Consider the following 8,909-nt stretch of genomic DNA (forward strand, 5'->3'; position numbering starts at 1 on the left):
TGAAGGGGTCCTTGCCCTGAAAAACACTGAAGACCCCTTTAAAGTTTAAAACGCCTTGATGAATTTATTTATTACAGTCATACAGCTTTACACTTCAAAACATGTTAATTGATGGACTGGAGTCACCTGGACTACTGTGATATTTTTATCAGCTGTTTAAACTCTCATACTGACGGCACCCATTCACTGCAGAGGAGCCATTGGTGAACAAGTGATGTATTGCTACATTTCTCCAAATCCGTTATGATGAAGAAACAAACTCATCTACATACTGGTTGGCCTAAGGGTGTAGGGTGTAAAGTTTAGAAATGACAACAAAACAAACAAAAGGGTGTCATTTTCACCTAAGCAAAGGTAAAGTCAGCACAATGACACAGTAAATCACTGTGTTGCTGTCATTCATTCAGCGTCTTAATGTCCCCCGGCAGATGATTAAATCCGCACAAACCTGTCAGGGCTTGAGAAACAGTGTTGTTTCATACCAGTGCTTGAGGCTAAACTATCAGACCTTTAGTTCACTCCAGAACACCTCTCTCAAACCCTCTGTTTCCCGCTTTAGCAAGCAGTAGATTTACTTTAACATCAATGGTCTATAATGAAATTATTCATGTCACATCCCTTACTCACTCCACAGACAACAGCAAACAGACAGTGTCCAATCCAAATGATTGAAAACAACAGACAGTGTCCAATTTAAGAACCAATTTAAAGGGGTCTTGAACTGAGAAATCAAAATGCCCTTGATCTTTTGACATATAAGAGGTCTTTGTACTATAAAAACATCCTGTAAGTTTCAGAACTCAAAACATTCTCGCTGCCTGTTTAGCCCCACCCACTGATTCACGCATGTAAATAATGAGAGAGGCAAACGCAGGTCTACGCAGAAACCAAACGATAAAGATGGCTCCAAAGACAACAAGACGCTGTGCAGTGTCAAGCTGTGGAAAAAAAGTTTTTGCATCGCCTTCCTTCTGATCCCAACATTTGGAAAGAGTGGATGAACTTATTTTTAATGATGATCCAGACCGCATCGGTAAGAACTCGGTCCTTTGTTCGCTTTTTTTGTATACAAACAAGGCACAATTTGACGCAGGATTTTCAGAAAGATTGAAACTAAAAGATGATGCTGTGCCGACTATATTGGATCCGACAGTAATGTCACACCACACAAGCATAAGTAACTGTTTTTATTATGTGGTCACTATTGCTTTGCCTGCTATTACAGATCAATTGATATGTACAGAGTATTTATGAGTTTTTAACCTAAATCACAGCAGCGTCCATCTATCAAAAGGTAGTTCATGACCCCTTTAAAATGTTTTCCTTTACACAAGGGCCATTAGATTTGTATATGTGTATTCAGTTGTTCTGCTGCCAGTGGGACTGTTACGTTGGGTACTGTAACGGAGCCGACGAGACGAGAGACGTACGGATCCATCTGCAAAGCTTTTATTTAAAGGCATGGTCATAAAACAGGCAAGGTTCAGACAATGGCAAACAGGTATATGAGGGCAAGACGAAGAGTAATTCAAAATGGGCGTGAGTCAGTCAACAGCAAACGTTATCCAGAGGGCTTGACAAAAGGAGCAATCCAATAACACGAGCAATAGTCCAGGCAGGAGCAAACAGAGTCCGAACGGCGAGACAAAAGGGCAATCCGAGAAACACAGGCAGGAATCAGAACACGAGAAAACAGGCCAGGCAAGACTAAGACTAAACTATGAAAAATAGAAATGGCTCCGTAGAGTAGCTATCGCTAGGTGAGTAATATGCACTAAACAATACTCGGCAGTGAATGGTTGTTTAAGTGAGTGTTATATAGTGAATGTGTGATTGGTTAAAGCTGTGTGCAATCAGTGCTGTGTGCAATCAGTGCAATGGATGATGGGATATGTATGACAAGCTCGTAGCTTATAACTTATCAAAACATGTATTAACCCGTGGCCAGGGAGAATACAGATATTCAAATTGTTAATATACACGGATGCTAACGTCTCGCTGGACGAACTCTAGATAAGGTGTAAATTATCAAATTTGGAATTAGTTCTAATCAGGTTGACTTCGAATCTTCAGATCTGAGTCCTCTCAAAACCTGAATGAAATAATAATAATTAATTCCCTTACAAATGAGTTAATTTCATTACACAACGGTGACTTGACTTGCCTCATGACAATCAACGGTGACTTCAGTTGATTCATGAAGATCAACGGTGACTTGACTAGACTCATGAAGATCAACGGTGACTTGACTCATGACGATCAACGGTGACATGACTTGATTCATGAAGATCAACCGTGACTTGACTAGACTCATGAAGATCAACGGTGACATGACTTGACTCAAGAAGATCAACGGTGACTTGACTTGCCTCATGACAATCAACGGTGACTTGAGTTGATTCATGAAGATCAACCGTGACTTGACTAGACTCATGAAGATCAACGGTGACTTGACTTGACTCATGACGATCAACGGTGACTTGATTTGACTCATGACGATCAGCAGTGACTTGACTCATGACGATCAACTGTGACTTGACTTACTCAGGAAGATCAATGGTGACTTGACTTGACTCAGGAAGATCAACCGCGACTTGACTTGATTCAGGATTGGCAGCTGGCACAGAAAAACAAACGTTTCACTGAAAAATGTAGAATACACAATTTTATAGCCTAGGGTTAAGTCATTATGTACATTAGCAACGATTAGGGACAAATATAATGTAATTTATTAGAAAACTGTGTGAATGGCGCTCTGCCATGCGGCAGGATTTCTGTCGGCTGAATGAATCATGATGATATCAGTTTGCTTTCTCACGTCACAGCTTTAAATCTGCGACTTCGCTGGATAACAAACGCATTAATGTGACCAGCTGGATATAAACTAATGCAAATAGATGGTAACAATCGTGATGTTAAACATTTGCGTCAGACTTGCGTGTGTTTTGTCACATTGTTTAAACCGTTTGAGGTGCTGCTAATGTTTGCGGCCTCTCAGCCTTGATTGCAAACATACTGCTGTTTTTTCTCTACTAATGCAGCATCTAGTCAACAAATGTATTACTTAGTAATGATATGAAAACATGCACTATAGTATAATGTGTACACAGCGTTTAGCTGTCGATGTTTAAAATCCGCATCTGAAGTGCTGATTTTACACTGCGCACTCTGTCCGGCGCGCAGTGTTACGTGGTGTCAGTGATTCCGCCTTTAGAGGTCGCTCTCGTACTGTATAGTGACAGTGGACCTTCTCAGCCACTCCAGCAACGGACGCAACTCGAAAACAACTATCGCCATGGATTTTTGCCAATAGCTGATAGTTCCGACAATCAACTATCGGTGCCGATTTATCGGCAAAACCAATACATCGGTCGACCTCTAGAACTGTCTTTGTTGGCATTAATGGAAGTGCATTAGCATGGTTCAAATCGTACTATTCTTACCGCCATCTATTCGTAGCTGTGAATGAAGAGGTATCATATCAAACACAAGTGCAGTATGGAGTACCTCAAGGCTCAGTACTAGGGCAGTTACTTTTCACGCTTTACATGTTACACTTGGGAGATATCATCAGGAAACATGGTGTTAGCTTTCACTGTTATGCTGATCATACTCAGCTCTATATTTCTTTGCGGCCCGAAGCCACGTTTCTAGCATTTGTAAAACTGCATTTTTCCATCTCAAAAATATATCTAAATTACGACCTATGCTCTCATTGTCAAATGCAGAAATATTAATTAATGCATTCATGACCTCAAGGTTAGATTATTCTAACGCTTTATTGGGTGGTTGTTCTGCACGCTTAATAAACAAACTCCAGCTGGTCCAAAATGCAGCAGCTAGAGTTCTTACTAAAACCAGGAAGTATGACCATTTAAAAGCACTATATAAATAAAGGTGACTTGACTTGACTTGTCTATCAAGGAGGTATGAAGAAAACCAGGAAAGAACAGTACCGGATATACCCACAGCCGAGAGGCGAGAAATGAGCAAATCATGAGAGATAGTATCGAAGGCAGAGCTGAGGTCGAGTAGCAGAAGTAAAGATAGTGAGCCAGTGTCGCAAGAAAGTAATAAATAGTTCACTACCTTTGCAAGGGCAGTCTCAGTACTATATAGTGGACAGAAACCAGACTGAAATGGGTCGAAGAGATTATTTGCCACTAGGAAAGACTGAAGCTGGGTGGCTATAGAACTCTCCAGTAGTTTAGCAATGAATGGTAAATTTGAAATGGGACGATAATTATATAAAACTGTGGGATCAAGGTTGGGTTTCTTGAGAACCGGGGTGACTGCAGCAATTTTAAGTGACTGAGGAAAAGAAGCAGTGACAAGAGAAGCGTTTATGAAATGAGAAATAGGTGCAGAAATGATCGAATTACACAGTTTCAGAAGAGAACTAGGAGCTGGGTCGAGTTGACAGGAATAAGAATTGGATTTTAAAATTAGCTCAGTGACAGAAGATGGATTGGTAAGAGAAAAGCATGACGGAATGACCAGATTGATTAGGCTCAAAGCTAAATTTGATGGCGTTGCTTGAAAAGCCCCGATAGCTGGCAGCCTTCTTTTCCAGTAGATAGATTAGAAAGGAAGAGCAGAATTCATCTGAACCTACAACATCATGAGGTGGGGGTTTGGTAAGTTTATTTACTGTGTTGAATTATGCTTTTGGCTTGTTACTGAATTTATTAATCATGGCAGAATCAAAACTAGAACGAGCAGTGTAAAGCAGATTTGTATTTTTTGAGATGTTCAAGAAAGGCTAGATGATGAACAGTGAGGCCAGTTTTCCTATAGAGACGCTCGAGCCGTCGACCAGAACTCTTAAGGATACAAAGTTCAGTAGTGAACCAGGGAGAAGTGTCAGTGGAAGGGACAGTTCTAGTCTTAACAGGAGCATGCACAGACATGATATCAGATAAAATAGAGTGAAATTTTGAAAGTATCGGTGAAGGAGAAGATAAATCAAAAACATCAGAAAGATTAGAGGAAGCAATAGAGGAACAGAATGATGAGATGTCAGCATTTTTAAAATTACGGTAGAATATGACAGTCTGATGATTTTATTTGAGCTTTATAGCTTTTTATTTCTTACAATTTATAAATTTGTGAATTTCTGTGATGTTCTTTTCCATAACGAACGTGGTAATAAAGAGTTGATTAATATTTTAAACTTTATATGTATGATGGGTAAAATCACTTTGATAATTCCTAAATATAACACAACGTTACAAGATACTGATCCGGGAAGCAGTCACGTGACAAAATAATGAACGACTCGGACCCGAAGACTCGAGAGATGAACTAATCATTTCTCTTTCCGGTACAGACTGCATAGCCTCTAGGCTATGGGGCTGTCACGTGATGAACAAACGACTCGGACCCAAAGACTCGAGAGATGAACTAATCATTTCTCTTTCCGGTACAGACTGCATAGCCTCTAGTCTATGGAGCTGGCACGTGATGAACGAACGACTCAAACCCGAAGACTCAGGAGATGAATAATAATTTCTCTTTTCTGTAAAGACTGCATAGCTTTACCTCACAGGGATGTGACGTGGCAAAAGAATGAACGACCCAAAGACTCGGGAGGTGAGGCGAACTAACAGACTGCACAGCCAGCTAAGCATGAATTAATCATCTGTTTCTTATAATTTGGTCTTGGTTGCATTATAGTTTATATAATGTGATCAATGTTTGCGTAAATAGATGTGTTGGGGAATTTGGATATTAACATGTAACACTTTTAATTATATTCTGCTGAAATTAACAATGACTTGAAAAAGGATTCTTTCATTTTGCTGAATGAGAATCAAAGATCCGAGTCAGTAAAATGATCCGAACTTCCCATCACTAGTAGGCAGGCACCAGGGTTGCCGGGTTTTCACAAGAAAGCCCGCCCAATCGCTACTCAAAAGTAGCCCAATCGCGTTTCGAGGGGGTCCCCAGTTAAAAATAGCGTTCCGGGGGGTAAAATACACATTTTTTTGGCGGGGTTCCCCTGCTAAAATTCACATTCCAGGGGATAAATATCATGTTATTGGAGTCGCTTCAACCCGCGGACATGAAAAACAACACGCGGCAACAGTGTTAAAGTAGCCCAATTCCGTGGGAAAACCGAGGACTTGGCAACACTGGCAGGCACATAACCCAGTCACATGTGAAACGTATTTGCCAAATCACCACCAGGTGGCGCAAATGGACGGTTGACACCATTGCCTCAGTAAGGCTGGAGTTGTGACATTTTCACTTGTAAAAGAAGATAAAATAATGAAATAAATTAAACAGATCCTTTTGAAGGACCCTTCTTCTTTATCACTCTTCTGAGACATGTATGAAATAATCATTCCCGTTCCAGTGCTGAAACAGACAGTGAGACCCTCCAGTGAGTTTGGGTGCCATCTGATTAATTTCTACTGTTTTTGAGACATTTAAATCATTATACAACATAGATTGTGTCAAAGTAGCTTCATAGTGATAGACAGGAAAATAGCAGAATCAATTATAGAAACAGTTCAGATTCTAAAAGACAATTGTGCCATTATTTAGCTCAAATTTAGCTTATATGTAGTCACCTGTTTTTTTTTTTTGTTGTTGATGTTGTTGTTGTTGTTGAATACTAGCTTATCCCTCTTTGTTATATGCCATTGCCTGGACTGAAAATGTTTAGTTTTTTTGTTTTTTTACTTCTGATCAACACAAAAGCTTGTTCTTATAATCTTGTTTTAATAAATGGTATATAGTAGTGGTGTAACGGTATTCAAACCGAACCGAAAAACTGCGATACACCACCCACGATACGTATTGCAGTACTCTTGGTACGTACCAAGAAACGCTTCCCACATTACAACAGCAATGATCAAAGAACATGGACAGACAACACGGAATGCCATATGCACGCTAGTATGGCAAGTTAAAGTATTCATATACGCCTGGTCGGGCATCTGATTGCACACTGACCCATCAAAAGCATGTGATTTTACAGCAAAATGGGTCTACGGCCTGTGCAACCCTCTACGGACACCTTGGCAATTGAAACACCATTGGCTAGTACATTTTTTAGTTTACTCACCAGACTGATATACAGTATATATATATATATATATATATACTGTATATTATTAGCATTATACTATGGTAATCAGTATTATTTAATGCTAGAACTTTAGTAATTAGGATTAAAACTTGATAACCATGTATGAATGCATATTAGTCATTTTAACTGAACTTCGGACTGGTGGTGGTGCTAGTGTTTCTGTAAAAGAAATAGGGAAAAAACTAAAAAAATACTGACAAGATAATAATGATACGAATTCTACTAATAAGAACAATATAAAACGCACTAAGGATTAATGAGCTGCTGGATTCATGAATATTAATGAGGTTGTGTGTGTTCGCTCAAACTGATTTGCTGAAATCAAAACAAGGACGATAATAGGTGAGCACCAGCCAATGAGATTGCCGTTTGCGCATTAGTTCCGCCCACTACCGGAAAACCCGGCAGTTCTTAAAAACTGAAGAATTCCAAATGAACGCGTTATTTTGACAGGAAAATACAACAAAGAATATCGTTTACATGTAGAATTCAATTCTATACACAGAATACAATTGAATACAATTCTCTCTCTCTACGTGTGTGTGAGACAAAGCGATGGCGAGTCGTGAGCCTTCACACTAGAGTTTACGGTACGTCAAATACACAAACACAGGTGCGCTGCACATCCATTCAGATTATTGATGGAAATTTTGATTCTTTCAAGCGATTCGTTCATTTTCAGTTCGTTCACCAAAATGATTCGTTCAGATATAAATACAGGTGGCAGGTGGCGAAAAATAGTTTCTTATGTGTTGTGTCTTAAGTCAACGAACGTATTCACTGGTTACAAAAACTGATTTGGCTTTATTAAAATGTGTGCATAATCTACTCATTAAATAAATAAAGTCTAAATAAGTTGTTCATATGACCAAAGCACAAGGCATTCTTGCATAATTAACATTTTAATTGTTTGGTCAGACAGTTACACATTCATAAATCGGGGATTAAACGTGGAGTTATGTTCTGTATGCTAAATATGAATATATAAACAAGCGTATGTGCACAGTACCTATAACTGTGGTATGTACCAGTTCGGTCATTTCATACACGAACGAGATGCACCAGTTCATTCAACTCGTTCACGAACGACATGTACCAGTTCAGTCATTTCGTTCATGAACGAGAAGATTTCTCGATCTCGTTCAGACTCAAAAGAAACTCGTTCAGTGAAGGGCGTATTCGTTCATTACATTCAACAAATCACATGCTCCGTCACATCTCATACTCGAAGGCTATTGGCTAGAACGATTCATTCACCTAAAAGATTAGTTCAAAAATAACGATTCGTTCACAAACGAAACATCACTAATTCAGATGAACTGAAAAATAGCACAGATCAGTTGACGAAGAGTGAAACTCTGAAGCGCTCAGTCAGAGAGTGTACGGCGAGTGAAAATATATCTGTGCTAAACTTAGCCTCCAACTCACAAACTGGTGAGTAAAATCTGAGAATTTATTAGCCATTGGCTAATATTAGACATCATTTAGTCGCCTAGAGTGAAGATTTTGCAGCAAAAATGGGCGTCGGACAAAAGGCACGTTATAGCATATAAGTTTTAAAGTCTTTTATTGACAAAAAATATATATAATGAGTCAATTTTTACAGTGTTGACCCTTGTTCTTCATAACCTCTGCAATTTGCTCTGACATGCTGGATATTAGCTTCTGGGCCAAATCCTGACTGATGGCGATCCATTCTTGCATTAGTTCTCGGAGTTGATCACAATTTGTGGGCTTCCGCTTGTCCACTCGCCTTTTGAGGACTGACCACAGGTTCTCTATGGGATTGAGATCCGGGGAGTTGCCTGGCCAC

The sequence above is a fragment of the Sinocyclocheilus anshuiensis genome, unplaced genomic scaffold (assembly GCF_001515605.1).
Source record: "Sinocyclocheilus anshuiensis isolate Anshui unplaced genomic scaffold, SAMN03320099.WGS_v1.1 scaffold2394, whole genome shotgun sequence".
NCBI lineage: Eukaryota > Metazoa > Chordata > Actinopteri > Cypriniformes > Cyprinidae > Sinocyclocheilus > Sinocyclocheilus anshuiensis.